This window comes from Rhamphochromis longiceps, linkage group LG4, assembly GCF_057381845.1.
Source record: "Rhamphochromis longiceps isolate RC_006_pf linkage group LG4, R_longiceps_female_GT1.1, whole genome shotgun sequence".
Classification (NCBI taxonomy): domain Eukaryota; kingdom Metazoa; phylum Chordata; class Actinopteri; order Cichliformes; family Cichlidae; genus Rhamphochromis; species Rhamphochromis longiceps.
The window spans coordinates 4,040,807-4,063,786 of record NC_140560.1 but is presented as its reverse complement, the minus strand read 5'-3'; the positions used below and the strand labels follow the sequence as shown (position 1 = coordinate 4,063,786).

Below are 22,980 nucleotides of genomic sequence, written 5' to 3'. Positions count from 1 at the left end.
TGAGGTGTTTTCCTGTATTGGAAAAGTCCCACCGATGCCAAGTGAGAGTGACCCAGTTATGAAAGTTTTAAGGGAACAGGCGGGGATTTTCTTTATCTCCCTTCCACTCTGTTCTTTCATGTCACAATACCACAAGTTTAGACAACTCTGAAGTGTCTTTTTCTGTGGAAGCCACAACTTGTATATAATATCTGAGCCTTTCCCCATGATTTTGGTTTCGTTTTGGATATGGAAAGTGTAGTTAGTCTTTTTTTCTTGTAAGAATTATGTGGTAGTTTGGATATTTTATCATATGGTGAGTAGTTCTGGTTAAACTCCAACCTCAAAGCTTCACTCATTTGACTTTCTGATTTTATTTTATTTTATTTTTTTTTACTATTTTCTCAGTGGGAGAGAAAATAATCATGGTGACAAACTTCCTTTCTGTAGCATACAGATCAAAGATCCAGTTACTTTACACCATTACATCATTACATGAAAACATCCCAGCTGTAGTCGAGCAACAATAAGTATCAGGTGATACCAGCATGTCATTTTCTGAGATAGTCTGTTGGCACACAGTCTTCATTTGGACTGGTACTTTTTTGCTGACATTCCTTTTAATCTAAAAATAAAATTTGAAATGCAAATGAAAAAGAATTATTACCAGCTTACCTATTTACAGGGTTTGGACACGGACAGAGCGTTAAAACCACAGTGGTTTTCTGAGATTTATTGAAAGAAAAACCCTTTTACAAAGGTTAATATGGCATGGATAAACAGGGGGAAAATAATGGCTCCTTTATATCCACTGTGTGGATTCTTTGTTTGTTGATAATGCAGAACAAAGTGTATCCTGACCTTTATTGTTGCCATTGCATCCCATTTTTGCACACATGCTCTTTGCACAGGATTTTACTTAGTCACAGTACACAGATGTTAGATTAGTCAAAACACACCTTCCTCTACATTTAATGTAGTACTGATATTGGTCCCTGAGTTTAGTATAATGAGGAGAAAAGTTCGCGTAGACATGTTTTTGTTTTGTTTTTTCTATGAGGGCCATACTATGCCTCACCTGTTCTGCAAGTCCCTGCTGTTTTCCCCACATTCCTAGTCTGTGGCAGCTTTCTGTTGTGCTCTTTTGATGTTAAAGATATGGTCTGGTTTCATATTCTGTCCAACTCTATCTTTAAAAATGGCTGTAGTTTATAACATATTACAGGTTTGATGTGCAGTGATTCCCTGCATCATTTAGCATTCAGCTTAAGCAAATCAGTTGATTTGCCAGCTAAACTCAGTGTCTGGGTTGTGTGATGCTGAGCAGTTCGCAAAGACCACCTGGTCTGAGCTGACCAGACCTGTTATTCTATAGGTCAGAGGAGGCTGCCATACAGTCATGTGTCTTTGCTGTAGATGGATCAGTGATACACAATATGGTACCAAAAGTCTTGAGTCGGAGTAGCTCACAAGGTCACATGAAGCTAGAATGTCTTTTTTGGCTGCTGATTCTGTTTTGGATGAGAGCTACATCACTGGCCTTTGCTGTCGCCCCGTGCTCCAGTGATAAAACAGAGGCTACTTTCATCCACTGTCTGGGCCTATGATTTGCTAGGATTGATGATGGATAATCCATAACTTGGTGCAGTCTGCAGTGTCAGTTTTAGGTCTGTGAAAGCACGTGTCATTAGTCACATGTTGTCTGTTGTGTGCAGTTGGTCCACCTCCCATGTATCATTGTTGACAGTGGAGCCACTCACGTTGCATAGTTTGGTATGCATTTACAGCAAAATGTCGTGCAAAGAAATGTCATCATTGTCTGTTTGTGGTTTGGAATAGATTAAATCACAGCAGTCCTTCTTAGTGAGAGGGACTTGCCGTCTGACGTGATCACGTGTCCCAGGTGAATTTGGAGAGTCTGACCATGTGAACCCTGCTCAGTAAGCTGTTTCAGCAGCACTTTTGTGTTGTTCTCAAAGGTCTGCTTACCAGTCACAAAACTTCAATCATCAACGTGTTGCAACAATGTTGAACGTCCCTGAGGACTGAAACTTGACAGGTGTTCTGTTAGTGACTTTTCAAAAGCCCTGAGAGCAGTGAAGCCCATGGGGCATTGCATCCACGTGGAGTTTTTTGCATTAACCTTTATCATGCAATTAGCCAAATCACAGAGATGGATTTTCTACACCACAGAGATGAATACAGGAGTAATACCTCCAAGCTTTAGATTTCATTGGACTCTAATGACTTCACAAAAGGAGCAGTGCCCACAGGGACTCTGTGGTGTCACCATTTTCAGGAGCGTCTGGGGTCAGCTCTGTCAGTACAGAGAAGCCTTTGCTATTCTTACAACACATTTGGCTTCTGTCCTGCTTCCTCAACCAGCCTGTTGCAGTGTTTTAGATGGCTTATTTTAAACAGGTAATACAGGATGCATGATGTTGGTATAAGATATACAGAAACCCATGATGGTGTAAATAAATGTTTTAAGTGCAACAGGGAGTAGGTAGGCATTTAATGCTTTAAGACCTGGCCCTTATTGGGCTTTCTGTACTCTCATTAGCTATAAATTGTGTGCATACATCCAGATGAGTTGGGTGAGAACTCGACTGAACAGAAAAGGCAAATGCCTTATTTGCAGGATATACTGTAAGTCCAAAGTTTTATTGTCTCTGGTGTGTCATTTCATGTACTGGGTGAAAGTAGAGAGGACCGAGGACAGGGTGCATGCAATCTTGATGTGGCAGACCTCAATGATGTTTAAGTTTAAGCGTCAAATCTCCATCAACCAAAACACAGAAATCAGTGTTTTAATATGTCACTATTTAGTGTTTTCATATTGGGAATCTCTTGTGTATCATTCAGTGGAAATCCCCCTGCTCCTACAGTTTTGATATATATGCCAAGGTTTGGTTTTGGATTCTGTTTGTTATCACTGACTGAGAGGAGGGGCATTTGTAAGGAGTGCAGGAGTGCTTTGCATCAGCTTTGGCTTTCATATTTTTCAGTCTCCTTTTGTTTTCCCTTCTCTCTCTCTCTCTTCTCCGTGTGTGTCAAATCTCTCAACCTTAGTCTTGTCAAGTCCCTTCATGTGCATGTGTGTGTGCATGTGTTTGTACTTTTGCTTCCTTCACCCACATCCTCCTGTCTGCATGTAATGGAACTAAATACTTTCAATTTCACATTTGCCTTTTCCTTGGCTTCACTTTCTTTTTTCCAGTCATTGTTTAAATGCATTACTTTTTTTTTTATTTTAGATTATATTTTTTATTCAATTTTTCCTATTCTGGAAGATTATTTATGTGGCAGCTCAAGAGCTCCTACCTAACTGTGTACTAGTACATGGAGAAGATGCAAGAGATGTGGGAAGGGAAAAACAACTACAAAAACACAGACCACTGTGATTCCCTGAAAGAATGGATCAGGGAGAAAATCCAGAGGAAGGAAATGCTCTGTTTTTCGGGATATTGTCATTAGAATAAAAAAAGATCAGTGTTTATGCATTTATTCATCTATCTATCTATCTATCTATCTATCTATCTATCTATCTATCTATCTATCTATCTATCTATCTATCTATCTATCTATCTATCTATCTATCTATCTATCTATCTATCTATCTATCTATCTATCTATCTATCTATCTATCTATCTATCTATCTATCTATCTATCTATCTATCTATCTACAAGCTTGGGTTTCTTTTTTCCCCTGTATGCTCTAAAAATATCTCAGCAGGAAATGTAAAGGACATGAGAGCATGTCGTGTCAACTTTTTAGTTTTGTGAAATAAACTTCCCAGCACCTCCCCCCACCCTCCACCTGATAATGCTTACAGTTTTTCTCAGCCGCTTTGGTGCGTTCCTCAGAACACCATTAACATTTGCACAGCAGTTAGTGCATTTCCCAAAACAATTAGTGCAAACTGCAAAACCTAGTGGATAGCCTGCAAAAGCACGTCACATGCACAGAATTGATTATCCATACCTCAAAAGCAAGTATCCATGTCAATGAAACTGTCAGTGCCATCAAAATGAAAAGTCTTGACACCATCTTTATGAACAAGATAGTCAAATGGCATTGTCATGTTTCCACTATGACAGTTTATAATTTCAGTGTTTCCCATTGCAAAAACAATTGGTGACACCTGAAAATGCTGACGACAGCACTATGGCCTACCTGTACAGCCATCTGAAATGTGCAGTAAAGTCACTGTAGATGTTATGGGAGTCTTGGGAGTAACTGAGACACTGAATACGTACGTTTCACATTTCCATTGTGTAGAAGTGTTTGTAATCCTACAGAATTGTGCAAAAGAAAAATATGCTACAGTCACTTGTTCACTGTAGAATACATGTAAACATAAAATCACCCATTTGGTAGAGCCTCCTCATGAGTGACAGCTGTAATTCACCTGAGATCAATTGTTCAATTTCGGAGACATTTCCAGGAAAAATGATACAGAAAGGTATAGGATTTGCTTGACAGATGGCCAATATTTGGCATGTGATAACTAGTTCAACAATTTTGTGTGTGATGACTTAAGCAATGGATGTATGACTATTCGTTTTATTGGGAATGACTATTCAGCATCCATAGGTATGATTACTTTTGACTGACATGACATAAGCAAATGGAAATGTCAGAAAGCAGCAGGGAAATGTATGGAAGCAACTGATTCATGTCCAAAATCATTTGCAGTTTGTTCAGAGAGAGGAGAAATTGCTACTATGATGTGCACAAATGACTGAGTGTTGTGGAGGTTGAACTAATAGTTATGAGAATTTCAATTCTGATCTGAGAAACGCACCAAAGCGACTGAGAAAAACTGTAATCGACTTCAATTTAATACACATGCATTAAATTGATTATTGATTTCTATTGATTTTTTTATACGTTTTTTTCTCTTTTTTCTTCGTGCTTACAGTTCACAAAATGTTAACTGTAGTAATTGTTCACAATTAAATCTGTTGTGTTTAATTTTAAAAGCAAAAATAAAATATAAAGTAAATTTAAAAAAAATGCACATAAATAATGTTTCTACAATAATTAAATAGATTCAACATCTTTCTTTCTTCAACAGAATTGACTGCACAGATGGTATCTGCCCAAAGGAAAAAGTACTTTACTAGGTCATAAATTTGACTTAATATTTATTGTATACAATAATGGGTTTCTATACATTTTACATCAGATGAAAACTTTGGTTGTAAGATTCAGATAATTATTTATTAAAATTAGAAAGAAAAGTATGTCTTTGTGCCCCCCTTTCCCTGTTAATGCCCTATCGGCCCCCCTGGCTAAACTTTGCTAGATCCGCCCCTGCACAGTTACAGCTGTCAGCTACGTAGAAAAAGATCCTGGTGTAGAAAGTAATATTAAATAAATTCTAACAACAGCTGATCAAGCTTAAACGTGCTGCTGTTGTTCAGCCGCTGGTTTCCTCTTTCTGGTGCAAAGTGGGCGATAAACAAACAAGAGAGACGGACTCACGACAGAAAAGCCGATCAGCTGATCATTGATTAGTTTCATGATTGAAGTAGCAGCAGGAGAGAGAGGGATAACTAGATAATGTACATCTGGTGGCGTTGATACGAAACCTCGTGTCTTCACTGTCATGTCAGGTCACTGATGATGGTTATGGGGTTTCATGCATCATCGTGGGTGAAGATATGGTCAACTCCCACGTCTCTTCCAAATACTCCTGCAGTCAGACTGTAAGTAACGTCTCTGTGTCTTGAAGTTCAGAGTCCCAGTGTTATATAACGCACTGTTGTAGGTAAGCTTATTTACACCAGACAATCCTCTGGAGCTTTTCACAACTGGCATACTCTGGCCTATTAGGTACTACATTGGAAGCATTTCCTCCCTTGGTGGGAACAACATAATATTGTTTGCTTTTTGTGACTCGGTTTTCTTCACTTGGTCAGCTTTGCCCTAACTGATGCAATTAAATGATGCAATGATGAAAGCAGAAACTGTGAACGCAGAAAAACCAAATACTGACCCAGTAAAGTCAGGATGTTTATTTTGGCTCTGTCAATCTTAAAATGTTGGTCGTATCCTAACGAGTCTTTAAGAGTGTTTCTTGGCTCAGATGGCTCTTTGGATGAGTCACTACAGTACAATCGAGAAGTTTATCAGTGTAGTAAGACAGGTTACTCTGTAAATACTACCAAAACAGGGCCTGCTTCAGACTTTCATTTTAAGTCCTTTAAATTCCTGAAATTTCCTGTTTGAAGCCCCCTTGACTTTTGTGCACCGCACAGCTTAACATCACAAATCAGCAGGACCACAAACGGTGCAGGATTCTAAGTGTTTAGGGTGGAATTGTGGTTTTAAATGACACATAAATGTTGTTGAATTTTCCCTGAATTATTTCTTAATACAGGCTATAATGTCATGTGGACAAGATATGTGGCATAACCCTTGTTCCACGAAAGGACAGAATGTACTGTTTCACACATTTTCACTTCCATTTCAATCATCTGCTCTTCTTAGTAAACACATTCATCTAAAATTAAAAAATAAAAATTCTGAAAAAATGCCAAAGTCAGCCCTTTGATTTATCAGATGATCCTCTTAATTCTAAACCTCAATAGCTAATATTTTTACATACAAACAGCTAATCTTTGGAGTTGTTTCCAAGTTTGCAGAAAGTTTCGCTTTGTCAGCAGCAAGAAAATAGAAATCAAAGTAAAGATGAATTGCTTTTTCAGAGAAAAAACACATTTGATTTCCAGTAAAGTATTCGTGTGAGCATCAGAAAGGGGAACAGTCTGCAAATTGATGACATCAGTTTAGCTACAGCATTACTAAGTTGCTGCTTGTTTATTTATCATCACTATAGACAATTTTATACATTTGGAAAAAAACACAGGCAGGCCTAAATGTTAGTTCCTCCTTGTCAGGATGCCTGGGTCGTTGACCCAGGGTTTTTGAGTTTATTATATTATTTATAATTTCTAGTCTTTGGGTTTTTGTTAGAGTCATGTCTTATGGTTTGTCTCTGTGTATTCCTTAGTTGCTGTCTCCCCTGTCTGCTACATCCCCATGTCCTGTCTGTGTCTGTGTCTGTCCTGGTCCCACGTCTCTGTTCCCTCTGTTGTAGTGCCTGCCTGTGAGTCTGTCTGTAAGTTCAGTCTGTGTTATGTTTCCTGTTTTATTTTGAAGGTCCACGTCTCATGTTAATGTATCTGGTTTTGCTTCCCCTGTGTTGTTAGGCCTGATTTGCCCCAGCTGTGTTTCCCTCCTGTCACTCATTCCCTGATTGCTCCCTCTGTGTATTTAAGCCCTGTGTTTTCTTCCATCATTGTCGCGATCTACTCTCGTCTTGCTGTGTCGTGCGTGCGTGCGTGCGTGCGTGCGTGCGTGCGTGCGTGCGTGCGTGCGTGCGTGCGTGCGTGCGTGCGTGCGTGCGTGCGTGCGTGCGTGCCAGTTTTGTTACTTTTTGAGTTTAGCATTAAAGCTGTTTTGAAGTACACTCTTGCCTCCGAGCGTCTGCACTTTGGGTCCTCCTTACCACCACTCCTGCTTGCACACAGCCCTAACCTGACACTCCTGGCTGAAAATGGGCCTTTAGGGCTGAGCACGTGTGCAAGCACAACTAATACAAAAGTACAGACAATTTGTGTTACCTGGAATTAAGAAAAATCCTAGTTTTTGGCTTTTGTTCGTCAAATTGCAAAAAACAAAAATGTATTTTAAGTTTGCATCTAAGCTCAAATTAAACCCAACTCACATAAGAATAAAAATGCCAGAGTTGCATTTTTTTATTGCCAAGTTTCCTTTGAAAATTCAAAACTTTTTGACATTTACATTTTTGTTATTTTAGCTCTATATTTCCTCAAATGAGGCAAATACATCATGACACTGTAAAGATGAACTGAACTACATATTATTCAATGGCCCGCAGCAGAGCAGTGTAGGGTACTTCAATTCAATTCAGTTTTATTTATATAGCGCCAAATCACAACAAAAGTCGCCTCAAGGCGCTTTATATTGTACTTACACCTGATAGTCATGCTGATAGACTAATCGGTGCTGCCTTCATTGTAAATCTTGAGTGTGTTCTTGGAGCTCTGTGTGTTTTTAGCCAAAAATGACTCTTTTTGAAAAGAGATTGCAGGCCGCTGGTCTAGAGAATTTGAGTCTGAAGAATCATGAGATGATTCTTGCAACGATAACTTATCCAGCCTGCTGACAGGGAAACGAGAAGTGAGAAAAGTTGGGGACAACTATGTAAATAAGCTGACTGTGTATTTACTATGTACATAAGTTTTTGCATTCAAAAGCTAAACACAATTATAGCATGGTGTTTGAAAATACATGATGGTAGATAAAAACTAATTTTGTCCAGAGTGATTGTACTTTTATGTTCGTCAACAGCTCAGGAAGTCCTCAATCCACACTGACTTCATGGTTCATTACGGGTGAAATGTCAACTCAGGAAGGACACACACACACACACACACACACACACACACACACACACACACACACACACACACACACACACACACACACACACACACACACACACACAGGAAGAGAGAGTGAGATCATTAATACGAAGGATTGCAGCAGCTTTTGGATTTCATATTCAGTCATAAATTTCATTCCAAATTTTAACAGTTGCTTCTATTGAGATGTGTTTTTAATTCTACGATACCTTTCCTGTTCAAATAGTTTATTCACATAGTAAAGAAGTAGCTAAGCAGCTCAGTAAGTATGAACAAAATTAATTTAAGCACATTTTTCATCATCTGCAGTTCATGAAAAAAAGGTGCCACATTAAAAAAACAAATCAGTAGATCACCAAATGATGGATAAAGACTCTTCTCAGCTATTGAGGTACAGGTACACTTCATGTACTTATTAACATACAGTTCAAAGGCCTGCACTGGGGTGCATTGTTTACAACTGTACCAAATGACTCACGTTTTAAACACTGTTTGAATAATCAGCAGCGGCATCAGAAATCTCCACACCCACGCTCAGTTTCACAAATAAACAAAAAACTTGCACCAGCCACACTCTTCATAGTCACAGGAGAGACAATTGAAAACTTCCCAGAAATTGAAATAGTAATAATCACGCTAAAGCTGGCTTTTTATGCCATTTTGGAAAAGTCCAGAGCCTTTATACATAGCATATGCCAAGCAGACTCATTGGGAGATGAATAACATGTAGCCTAGAATTAAACATCTACAACTTAAAGAGACAGACAGGTCAGTACCTCACTATTGTCTCTAAACATTTAGATCCATAAAATATTCAGTTTCATTAACAGGAGCAAAGTTCTGAGGGCGGTGCACGCTCTCATTTCACATGTTGGCCTGTGTTTTCCCAGAAAGACAGAAAGGCCTCACAGTTCAAACCTGTGGAAAAGCTGATCAAAGAAAAAGATTCACACTTAAAACAAATCCAGCAAAGCTGCTTCTAACACACACATTTACCTTTCAGATCAGTGTCTTAAAAACAAACAAAAGAAAACATAAAAATAATTTTTTTAAAAATCCCATCCATCTGTGCAGTTTTAAAAAATATCTTCGTCCACATGTAAACGCCAAAAACCTGTGAAACATTGTCAAGAACAAGCCAAATCCCAGCCCTGTAGAAGTGTTGGCCAATTAGAAGTCTAGAAGCCTCGGAGGGAAAGATCCAACCCTTCAGTACTTATGAAAAGTTTTTGTTTTTCTGGAAAGGCAGCTAATTTTGTGTTACTTTTCAAGTGCCTTCATCATTTCAAATGTTAAAAACTGAAAACAGAGTTTTTTGGCTGATGTAGACTCTCAACTTAGGAATTAAAAAAATGCATACAGCATGCATAACTTTTAATTAAGAAAAAATACATTTATTCAAAACCAGGATTTTGGTTGTGAGAGCGTCTGTGTTGAACGGAGAAGTTCACTCTGACACCTCCATCTTTCTAAATGGAGGGACAGTAACTGCGTGTGAATATGTAAGCGCGTAAAAACTGCAGATAGATTAACAGCAACAGCATTTTGTCTCCGCGATTGTAGAAATGAATCTCATGTAAACATCATGCGGCACGCAGTGTCACGTCAAAAAAGGCGCACACCTTTGATGTTGCGTGAGTAAATCTCCGTTTGAAAGTATGAAAGTCGTTTGAGTTTCAAAACAGAACAAAAAATGACTCTTACTCAAGAAAATGACACAATACTTCCTGTTTTTTCTGTGATTGTTTAGATTTGACTGATTCACTTTATGCAAAGATAAATGTAATAACAGACATTTTTGCATTTTCTGATAGTTTTTGGAAAGAGAGCTCGGTCCTATTTTAAAGCAGTCGTTTATGTCCTTGAGTTCATGGAGTTGAGCATATTTCAGCCCTATACGGACACTGTTTGATATGCCACACTTTCTGTATTTCAGTCCGGTCCCTGGCCAAAATGTTCCTCAGATGAGCCTCTGCTTTTGCAGAAAGCTGTCATTGTGCAGTCAGACTGGAATCTGGGGAAATTCAAATTTGAGAGTGGGTTAATACCTCACACGTTGTGTCCTGTTCTCAGAGCTTTTAATGGGTCTTTTGGTGGCAAGAGTGTATAGATGGGTCTAATGGTTTTTAAGAAGGGCCCACACGAATGCCTGAACCCAAGGCTTACACTGAATTTAATATATTTTAACGAGATGAATGTCTATAAATATTTTGTTCTTTTCATTTTGAAACTCTCCAAAAATCCCTTCTTCATTATAAAGAGGGGTTGACTTCTCACTTCTGTCCATGTTCTCTTTCTTCCCTCTTCTGTCTCTGTGGTTTTAATTGTCTTCCCAGTAACACATTTGTCTGCTTTTTACACTTCCCTTTCACTTCTCAATACTTACTTTTTCGTTTTTTCCCCTCCCAGGACTCTGGAGTTCAGATAAGTAAGGCTATGCAGGACATCATGGCTCTTCTCTCAGCTGATCCCAAAACCTCTTCGTCATCCGAAGGCACAGGCCATCCACAGTCCAAGAAGCTCCAGTAAAAACAAATGTCGGCCGAATATTTCCTTAATGATTCAGAACCCACAATGTTGAAAGCACAGCTCAACAAGACATTAATTGACAAAGTTAAAGTCAGAGGCAAACAACAGAGAGCTTGTTTCATAGATGCAGATCTTTCATCAGACACAACAAACATGTACAGCAGCCTTTTACAGGCCAACACATAAACTACTGTTCTTTTTTTAAACCTCCCACTCAGTGACAAAAGATAAGCCTCAACGCTACCAAACCCCAGTTATTTGGAAGGCTGTTGTGCATCAGCACTCGGAAAATCTGTGTTCTTCAACATACATACTTAGAGTGAAAGTGAGACAAATGTCCCTGATAACTGGTGGAAAGCATTAAGACACCCTTAATCTCACTAAAAGTGAAGAGCGCACTGACACCATTCATTTCAATTTGATGTTGGAGGTTAGAGTGCATGTTGTATGGCTTCGCTAAAGTCAGTGTTCAGGAAAAAGGAAGTTCTGGCCAAATTGCACTCATTTATTTCTTTATGTGCCATTTGTGTTGACGGATGGAAGTGGTGTAGTCTCCATAAACCCGGTGTAATCGTTTGATCACCTGAACTCCAGACAAGAGCAGTACATCAGCCTGACTTAATAATTTACTTAGCTGGAGAGAGAACGTTGGCCACTGTTGTCAGGAATGACTTATGCATCCATAGGAAAGCAGGATGGCGTCATCATCACAGCCAGACTGTGGAATCTCCACTAGTGACCAACTGTTCAGCCATACATCGCTTTGCATGTGGATGAGTTTAAGGGAAGCCATCAAAGCCATGCAAAGCTGCATTTTAAAATGATTATCATCACATTTAAAATAACAAATGCTGTGTTTTTAGTTTATTTGCTAACTTTTGAGCTTTTTCTTCGCTCTCTTTGCTGATGCTTAGCCACACTCTGCTAAGGCTTGCGACGCGCTGCTCATAGTAGTGCAAGTAAGAGTCCTGCATTCAAAGAGTTGCACAAGTATTATCAGTAAATGTACCTAAACTGTCAAAGCAAGCCTTTCTGTTGTGCTTCTGGTGTTTAATATATGATTAACATGGAAGATTCATTTGAATCGTAGAATTCATTAAAGCGTGTAAAGTAGCGAGTAAATCTACTAGTAAAGTAAAGGAAGAACTGTGGCTCAGACCTCCAAGCAACAAGTTTCAAACGTCTCTTATCATTTGAAGCCTGTTTGAATTGTTAAATTGAAGTTTGACTCTCCTCACGTTCACAGGCCATCCACTCCAAGAAGCTCGAGTAAAACAGCAAAATAAAGTTGGACAAACATTATCCAAAAACGCAACTTGGGCAATGCAATGTAATTAGAACAAACATTACTGTGATGTATTTGGCCCAGCTGAAAGGTTGTGACTCAGTTCTCCTTTCTTTACTGGGAAACTGCTGAGAACGCCAGAAACAAACTGCACAACAGATGTAATAATGGATGAGATATCGCTGTGGATGACCTAGTGGTCATTTACCCGTTGCTCACAACATCAAGCTGCAGCTTTTACGTGTGTTTAAAATGGGAACAGAACAGTAACGTTCTTTTGTGTCGTGTGCTTAGTGCGGTGATTAAAAAGGGGAATCTTGTTTTTGATAAGTTTGTGTAGCAACAGTTGCTAAGGGGTTATGGAAAGGGGGGAAGGGCAGTGTGATGTCCAGATGTTGGCAGCTGGGAATACAGCTGTGTTTGTTTTTTTGACTCATTACATTTGTAATTTTTTAAAAATTATTTATTGTTAATCTGTTTCATTTAATGTTGTCTCTTGCTCTGGGTAATGACTCGTTTGGGTACTTGGGTTCATGTCACTTCCAAAGTTGTATCTGTTGTCTGTACATGCCAGACATGAGCTGCTTACCAGTTAAGGGCAGAGTGAAGGAAGTATGAAGAGCCAACTTGTTGACATGCTTCTATTTTCCAGGGGCAATGAAGTGGTTCCTTCCCACAGAGCCACATGTGTCTGACATAAGTGCTCACCAAGAAAAAACTGTTTCAACGCTATTTTTTTATTTTATTTTTTTTTAATTGGTGCACTTCCTACAGCAAACCTTGCATGTGTGGCATGCCTGCTGACTTTTACAAAGTGTACGACTGTAGTGCAGCTGGCATCTGTTAAATGTGCCAGGATATGTTTACATGTCCAAAGCAAAAGTGCGTCTCTTATTATTGACAAAATATTCAGACAGACGTTTGCCGTGTTTCCACTGACTGTATTTCTAACTTCAAAGGCTGTAAAGATTCTGGTTTTGATATTGTAATGAGTTCAAACCGGAGTGGCCTCTGCTTCTGTTTAACTAGCTCATATTTCAGACTGCCGTCTGTCAGAGCAGCCTAGCTGTCCTCCTCTTTTCATGAAGCTGCATGTCCCTTTTACAGTTTAGTAAAATGCTTGCAATTTACAGCTACAATGTCTCTACCTCTCTATACTTATGGAAGTCATTCTAATAACTTCATAAATTATTTTCCAAACCAACAATAGAAAATGAAACCTTAAGGAGACAGCTTGGTGTCATCACTGGTTTCAGTTTCCTTTCTTGTTTTAAATGCTTTGTGGTTGATTCAATGAATTTACAAAAGAAAAAACAGTTTGTTTTTGCTTTCTAGAAACACTGAAACAAAAATACTTTTTAATTTTATAATAGGAATAGTTTCCATAAATGTATTTGGGGAAATGGGTAATGTTGGTATTTAGAGATCGCTTTGCTGCTGCAGCTTCTGTTAAATAAAACCAAACCTAAAGTTTGACGCCACAACCTGCCTGAAAATCCATCATCCGTGTGCCGTGAGGACTTCGCTGCAGCATAGACAGAATTGGTCTTGTTTTAAGAAGTAATGTCGCTAGGAAAGAAAGGTTTTCGTTGTGGCCAGGCTTCTCACAGTTTGGATGACGATCCTGTAAAACGGAAAGCAAAGTCGTAGCAGTTGGCTTCCTGTTAGGATCAGAATACTTTTGTTTTCTTGTCTTGTTGGTTAGTGTGTGTGTGTGTGTGTGTGTGTGTGTGTGTGTGTAAACTGGTAAATGGTTCTGTCTCTACTCGTGTTGTTTCCTCAGTTTCTTGTGTTGCTGGAGGTTTGTTTTTGCTTTTTCTCGGTATGTTGTTTTCTTTCTAAAATTAATTTAAATCTAGCATGTGGACTCTGACGACCTTCAGCAGAAGGATGTGGTGTGTTGTGTAAAATAAAACATTTACTGTCCACACTGGTGTGTGTGTCTGTGTGTGATGTCTTAATATCATGAATGTATCATAAATGATCAAACTGCTTGCTCCCACCTGTTCTCTGGACAAGAAGCCCAGAATTGCTATAATTAGAACCAGGTGTTTATTACTCAGAAGTCACATGACATTTGATAAAGATTTAAACAGTAACTAGAGATGAAAGACCATCTCTACCAGCACAACACAAAGACCTGAAGTTGAAGGCAGAAGCTAATTCACTGTTGTGAACAAGTATTCTTATTGATTTTTAAACATTTCAGATCAGGCAAATTTTATTATTCAAGGGCATCCAAGTAAATACAAACGGCAGATTTTAAAACTATTATTTCATTTGTGAAATCAAACAAGTTCTGTACAAACATACCAGGTCGTATGTGGAAAAGTAGGTAACCCTCTAGATCAAAAAACAAAAACAAAGTTTCAGTGCGTTTTTGAAAAACTGATCAATCAGAAATGAGCTCATTAACCACATCTTTGGAAATCTCCGTTCAGTTTTGCCAATTCACGCCTGATTGCGTTTTTTTGGTATTCATTTTGCACAACGTATGCCACGTTATTGATAGGTATATTATTATTATTTTTATTGTATTCTATTTTATTCTATTCTTGTGCACTCTTTTTTCTTCTTTTCATCTTGCTGCTGTGAGCATGCTCATGATAAAAGAATTTCCCTCAAGATAAATAAAGTGGGCTAAAAAAGCCATTGTCATCCGTTTGCCTTTTCTGCGTCACACACACACACGGCAGGTGGAACCAAACTTATCAAACATACCATATATATTTGATGTTTTCAGTAAGTATCTACAATGTAGAAAGTAGTAAAAATAAAGAAAAAGCATTAAAAGAGAAGGTGTGTCCAAACATTTGACTGGTGGTGGTGGTGGTGTGTGTGTGTGTGTGTGTGTGTGTGTGAGAGAGAGAGAATTGTGAAGATAAAGGACCGAGGCACGTCCTTTATCTGTGCGCTTTTTACGGTCCAGTTTTCCGGCTGCACTCCCAGCTCAGAACCACACACTGCTCTCCTCTCTGGCCTCGGAAACAACCTCAGAAGGGGGAGACACTGGATGGAGGCCAGGTGTGTAGGTCAAGCTGCCCTGACACCAAACTTCTCACCCACTCCTCCGTCCCTCACTTGCAGCTGAGCAAATGACCAAATAAGCTGCATCTGGAGTGAATGGAAATGGATGTGGGCCAGCCTACATAAATAACTTCAAGAAGACATAAAAAAACTCACCAAGGAGGTCACAAAAGGAGGCTGGGGCAAACAATGGGAAGAAACCAACCATCCTAGTACTGATTATCCTGCAGGGACGTCTCATGGGAGTCTGGGGTAGTTTAAACACATCACCAAACGATCACAGGGAAACACCAGGGACACTTTTTAAAAATATTTCTTTTTAGCTTTTATTATTCTCGTCATCATCACATGGGCATTGTACAGTAAATTTGGAGCAGTGTATGTTTCAACTAGTGGATTAGCATAGACACACATTCTTAAGGTCTTTCCCTCATCATTCATTCCACAGAATCAAATAGAAAATATAATAAGATAGCAAGTATACTAAAAAGTACAGATTTATTCTGATTTTATTGTTTGTTTCTTACTGGCACAAATGTTCCTCCATACATAAGGCTCAGCTCCTCCATGGAGGGAAGAGTGCACATTGCTGTGACATAAAGAATAACTAAAGGAGTCTTTGGGCCACATTAAGAAAAAATATCGATAATTTTTAGAATAAAGTCGAAACTTTGAGATTAAAGTCGTAATTTTATTTCAAAAAGAAGTTTGAAACGTTGAAGTAGTTGTTTCAAGACAAACTGCCACAGCTGCTCTGACTTGGCGAAATCATTCTTCAGAGTCTGTTTTAGTGACAAGGACACGTGAACACAGTGATAAACACAGATACGTTAAAAAGAGCTGCATCCAGAGCTGCATCTGGTCAGAAGGAAAAACACAAACTTGGAAGAGTTGATTTGTATAAAATGTCTAGTAGTGTTCGGGTCGTGATCTTATAGAGATGATGGAGCCAAGTAAGTATTTGGAAGTTCCATAACTTTCCAAAAGCTCATCCCCATTAACTGGTAAAAATAAATGTATACACACATAATTAGGTAGTCTATTTAAATAGCCCCCGGGTAGTAGTGTGGAAACTCCGGAGGATGACGACATCTAAGACTACATAAGCTGAAAGTGAAAGTAAAGATGCCAGAATGGATCAGCACCTCTCCAAGGCGAGGTAGGCTGCAGAGAGCATTCTGCATTCTAAATGTGTGTTCACTGTGTGTCGCTGAAATGTGCCGTCTTTAGCTTTTCTGAGAAATCGCTTTTGCATGTCTTAGTTGGACTGTGGTGACAGAGGACAGAAATGTGCTTGATCTGTGGTACAGAGGTGCTGTCAAGTTATCTTGTGCTCAGCGTGACGGACCAAAGTAATGTGGAATTTGCGCAAAGGGGAGACTCAGACATACAATGTGTGCGCTGTCAGCAGACCATACCTGTGTTCAAGGTCAGCTGTTTCTCATGTATGACACACACACACGGGAGCGCGAGGAGCAGGGGAGCAGGAGGGACTGCGGTAAAGTGAGCCGTCATTTGTGAGCCGCGGTCAAGCCAGCCGCCTCCTATCCGCCGCATAAATTTCCTTGCGCTTTTACACCAGTCTTTACGGTAGCGCCTTTTCGCTTTATATCCTGATTGAAAGCCTAGACTCGCGCACACATGCACGCGCGTGAACAGTCACATGCACACGCGCACACAAATAACAATGGAACAGCCCAATATAGCCATCGTGACAGTCTGGTTGCATATTCAAAAATTCATTAAAAATCATTCTTAAAAGTTGATGCCAAGCTTTCAACACAATCCTCTTCTCGGACACCTACTTTACCTCTGGGCCAGTTTTTACCCAGATTTACTGTAATATTACTCAGAAATCACAGTAAACTCATATTCAGTGCAATACAGTCAATACACTACAATTATGTTTATTTCAAAAATTCATTAAAAGTCATCCTGAATAGTTGAGGTCCAACTTTCAACACATCCCCCCTCTGGGACACCTACTGTACCTGTGTGCCAATTTTCATCCAGATTTACTGTAGAATTCCTCAGAAATTAATGGAAACATTTATTCAATCTAATACAGCCAATGCACTACAATTGCGTCAATTTTCAGAAATTCATTAAAAATCATCCTGAGTAGTTGATGTACAACTTTCAACACATCCCTCCTCTGGGACACCTACTGTACCTGTGTGCCAATTTTCATCCAGATTTACTGTAGAATTCCTCAGAAATTAAAGGAAACTTATATTCAATTCAATACAGTCAATACAATAGAATTATGTCAATTTTCAAAAATTCATTAAAAATCATCCTGAGTAGTTGATGTACAACTTTCAACACATCCCTCCTCTAGGACACCTACTGTACCTGTGTGCCAGGTTTCAGCCAGATTTACTGTAGAATTCCTCAGAAATTAATGGGTACTTGTATCCAATGCAGTCGGCCAATACAGTAGAATTATGTCAATGTTCAAAAATTCATTAAAAATCATCCTGAGTAGTTGATGTACAACTTTCAACACATCCCCCCTCTGGGACACCTACTGTACCTGTGTGCCAGGTTTCAGCCAGATTTACTGTAGAATTCCTCAGAAATGAATGGAAACATTTATTCAATTCAATACAGCCAATACACTACAATTATGGAAATTTCAAAAATTCATTAAAAATCACCCATAATAGTTGAGGTCCAACTTTCAACACTTTCTTACTCTGGGCGTACTACCGTACCTCTGGGCCAAGTTACATCTCAATTCACTGTAATCTTTATCAAAAATTGAAAGAACAATTATATGTCAATGCTGGATGTGTGTCCTTTCAAAGTGACACTAAATAACAGAACTCAGGCACATCAGGGAATAATCCAAAAGGCGGATTTATTAAACGAAAACAACATACAAAATATCTCTAACCCATACTACATAACCTAAAAAGAAACAAAGGGACACTTAGAAGCACAAGGAAACAATACTGAAAGGGCAAGAGACACAGTCCAAACACAATCCACAACTAAAATGCCAAAAGAACAAGTCATCCCACATAGCAGACGGGTCTTGCCTGGATCTGGTGTCAAGCCGGCACTGCTGGCTGACTTCTGGCATGGTAAGATGGCACTGTTTATGTGATGGCATGCCACATTTGGCCTGATTGGGTGAATGTGACATGTTGTATAGAGCACTTTGAGTAATATGGGTGAGTAAAAAAGTGCTGTATAAGAATCAGTCCATTCACTGTCTGAACAGAGTTTCGTCATGTTACTTTTGCACTATTATGTTCCAGCACATGTTGTTATTACATGGCTTACATGGCTAAGGTACACATTAGGCTGACATCTGGGGCCAGAGCTGAAACTGTTCTGGGCCAGCACAGGGCCAGCAGTGTGTCTGCAACTGGCCTTGTGCTGGCTCATGTGTGGGCCACCTCTGGTAAACCAGATCTGGGCCACCATAGGGCCGTCATTCTTTGCGGTACGCAGGCCATGTGTAAGCACATTGTGTAGGACAGATCCAGGCCATACCAATTTTGCTATGTGGGAGGAATTATGTAAAAATAGAAACATCATAAAAATGAAAATGAACATAAAGTAAAATGTACTGAAAAGAACATCAGTATGGCCATCATTATTTGCTTGGAAAGTCTAAAGTTCCATGGCTTTGAACAGCCAGAGAACGCAATGCCCAGCTTAGAATGACTAAAAGTAACTTCTTTTAACATTCTGTCATTCTGCTTCTATATCAAAAATCCACTAAAAATAGTCATTTGAAAAAAAATATTCGCCACTTTTCATCAGTTTGGGTTCCTCTGTTTATAGCAATTTTTAGAAAAGAACCCAATACCTTTGTCACTATACAGTTGTACAGTGAGATACAGAGCATCTCCTACTCATTGCAAACATGCTGGGAGGGTGGCTCTATCCGCCTTAGTGCAGCTGCTGTACCATACTGTGATGCAGTAAGTTAGTAGGCTCTCAATGGGCGAGTGGTGGAAGGGTGAGCTGTAGTCCACAAAGAGCATTCTGGCATAGCTCTGCCGCTGTTCTAGGTGACTCAGCACCGAGTGGAGGGTGATGGCATCTTCTGTGAATCTGTTTGCACGGTATGCAAACTGGTGGGGGTCGAATTCTGGGGGGAGGTAATCCTTGGTGTGCTGAAGGACTAGTTTCATGATTACCGGTGTGAGGGCCACAGGGCAATAATAGTTCAGGCTGGTGATGGGAGACTTCTTTGGTACTAGGATGATTGTGGCTGATTTTAGACAGGATGGGATGGCTGCTTCATCCAGTGAGAGGTTGAAGATTCTGGTGGAGATGAGGGTGAGCTGGTGGGCACATGGTCTTAGCACTTTACCACGTATTCCGTCTGGACGCCTTCCTGGGGTTCACTGCTAGGAACACTCATCTGACATCGTGCTCCGTTACAGTGAATGGAGCGGTGCAGGAACCAGGTGAGGATGAGGATGGGAGCAGGGCTGAGGCAGATGAATGCTGCTGTTGTGGTGTTTCAAAGCGGGCAAAGAAGCTGTTTATGTCCTCTGCTAGCTGCACACTCAGGTTTTCTGTTTTCACAGTTCTGCCTCTGTGGTTTATGATGTCTATTATTCCATGCCATGTGTTGTTGCTGGACAGGTGGGACCCCTTTTCAGGTCAGCTCGAGCAGACCTGTACAGAGCTCTGTCAACAGACCTACAGGGAGTGCAGAATTATTAGGCAAGTTGTATTTTTGAGGAATAATTTTATTATTGAACAACAACCATGTTCTCAATGAACCCAAAAGACTCATTAATATCAAAGCTGAATGTTTTTGGAAGTAGTTTTTTTTTTAGTTTTTTTTTTTTAGTTATTTTAGGGGGATATCTGTGTGTGCAGGTGACTATTACTGTGCATAATTATTAGGCAACTTCACAAAAAACAAATATATACCCATTTCAATTATTTATTTTTACCAGTGAAACCAATATAACATCTCCACATTCACAAATATACATCTCAGAATCAGAATCAGAATCGTGTTTATTGGCCAAGTACAGTGGGGCAAAAAAGTATTTAGTCAGCCACCGATTGTGCAAGTTCCCCCACCTAAAATGATGACAGAGGTCAGTAATTTGCACCAGAGGTACACTTCAACTGTGAGAGACAGAATGTGAAAAAAAAATCCATGAATCCACATGGTAGGATTTGTAAAGAATTTATTTGTAAATCAGGGTGGAAAATAAGTATTTGGTCAATAACAAAAATACAACTCAATACTTTGTAACATAACCTTTGTTGGCAATAACAGAGGTCAAACGTTTACTATAGGTCTTTACCAGGTTTGCACACACAGTAGCTGGTATTTTGGCCCATTCCTCCATGCAGATCTTCTCGAGAGCAGTGATGTTTTGGGGCTGTCGCCGAGCAACACAGACTTTCAACTCCCGCCACAGATTTTCTATGGGGTTGAGGTCTGGAGACTGGCTAGGCCACTCCAGGACTTTCAAATGCTTCTTACGGAGCCACGCCTTTGTTGCCTGGGCGGTGTGTTTTGGATCATTGTCATGTTGGAAGACCCAGCCTCGTTTCATCTTCAAAGTTCTCACTGATGGAAGGAGGTTTTGGCTCAAAATCTCACGATACATGGCCCCATTCATTCTGTCCTTAACACGGATCAGTCGTCCTGTCCCCTTGGCAGAAAAACAGCCCCGTAGCATGATGTTTCCACCCCCATGCTTCACAGTAGGTATGGTGTTCTTGGGATGCAACTCAGTATTCTTCTTCCTCCAAACACGACGAGTTGAGTTTATACCAAAAAGTTCTACTTTGGTTTCATCTGACCACATGACATTCTCCCAATCCTCTGCTGTATCATCCATGTGCTCTCTGGCAAACTTCAGACGGGCCTGGACATGCACTGGCTTCAGCAGCGGAACACGTCTGGCACTGCGGGATTTGATTCCCTGCCGTTGTAGTGTGTTACTGATGGTGACCTTTGTTACTTTGGTCCCAGCTCTCTGCAGGTCATTCACCAGGTCCCCCCGTGTGGTTCTGGGATCTTTGCTCACCGTTCTCATGATCATTTTGACCCCACGGGATGAGATCTTGCGTGGAGCCCCAGATCGAGGGAGATTATCAGTGGTCTTGTATGTCTTCCATTTTCTGATGATTGCTCCCACAGTTGATTTTTTCACACCAAGCTGCTTGCCTATTGTAGATTCACTCTTCCCAGTCTGGTGCAGGTCTACAATACTTTTCCTGGTGTCCTTCGAAAGCTCTTTGGTCTTGGCCATGGCGGAGTTTGGAGTCTGACTGTTTGAGGCTGTGGACAGGTGTCTTTTATACAGATGATGAGTTCAAACAGGTGCCATTCATACAGGTAACGAGTGGGGGACAGAAAAGCTTCTTACAGAAGACGTTACAGGTCTGTGAGAGCCAGAGATTTTCCTTGTTTGAGGTGACCAAATACTTATTTTCCACCCTGATTTACAAATAAATTCTTTACAAATCCTACCATGTGGATTCATGGATTTTTTTTTCACATTCTGTCTCTCACAGTTGAAGTGTACCTCTGGTGCAAATTACTGACCTCTGTCATCATTTTAGGTGGGGAAACTTGCACAATCGGTGGCTGACTAAATACTTTTTTGCCCCACTGTATATGTGCAGACACATACAGGGAATTTGGTTCCGGTAGATGGTGGCTCTCAAGCACAGCAATGTAAATCTCACACACACACACACACACACACACACACACACACACACACACACACACACACACACACACACACACACACACACACACACACACAAGTGTCTATATATACACATTACACATACATACACAAAGCTGTGTAAACCAACTATAAATAACGAATCTAACCTTATATACATAAAATACAGAAATGAATGAGGTGGAATGAATACTACAAAATGTACATAAGGTGCAGTTGCAGTCTGGCAGTGGGAGCAGTGTGACAGGTCAACTGTTAAGAAGGGAGATGGCGAGGGGAAAGAAACTGTTCCTGTGTCGGGTGGTCCTGGTCTGCAGGCTTCTGTACCGTCTGCCAGAGGGCAGCAGATCAAAAAGTCTGTGTGCAGGGTGTGAGGGGTCTGCGATGATTTTCCCTGCCCGTTTCCTGGTTCTTGAGAGGTACAGATCCTGGATGGAGGGCAGGGGGGGCGCTGATGATCCTTTCTGCTGCCCGTACAGTCCGCTGCAGTCTGCTCCTGTCCTGTTTAGTGGCTGCTCCATACCAGACTGTGATGGAGGAGCACAGGACAGACTCAATGACCGCAGTGTAGAACTGGATCAGCAGCTCCTGTGGAAGACTGTACTTCCCCAGTTGTCTCAGGAAGTACATCCTCTGCTGGGTCTTTTGGGTCTTCTTTATGGGGCGATCGTGGCTCAAGAGTTGGGAGTTCGTCTTGTAATCGGAAGGTTGCCGGTTCGAGCCCTGGCTTGGACAGTCTCGGTCGTTGTGTCCTTGGGCAAGACACTTCACCCGTTGCCTACTGGTGGTGGTCAGAGGGCCCGGTGGCGCCAGTGTCCGACAGCCTCGCCTCTGTCAGTGCGCCCCAGGGTGGCTGTGGCTACAATGTAGCTTGCCATCACCAGTGTGTGAATGTGTGTGTGAATGGGTGGATGACTGGATATGTAAAGCGCTTTGGGGTCCTTAGGGACTAGTAAGGCGCTATATAAATACAGGCCATTTACCATTTACCATCCTCTGCTGGGTCT

The 22,980-nt window shown here is 40.4% G+C and overlaps 1 protein-coding gene across 1 annotated transcript in view; it reads left to right on the top strand.

Moving 5' to 3' along the window:
- The first annotated feature begins 16,428 nt into the window (after positions 1-16,428).
- The window catches only part of LOC146670841 (uncharacterized), a 41,696-nt gene continuing 35,144 nt past the window's right edge, over positions 16,429-22,980 (top strand). Inside the window, exon 1 of the mRNA XM_085402940.1 lies at positions 16,429-16,440. The gene's annotated coding sequence lies outside the window, so the exon portion shown is untranslated. The remainder of the gene's footprint in view (positions 16,441-22,980) is intronic.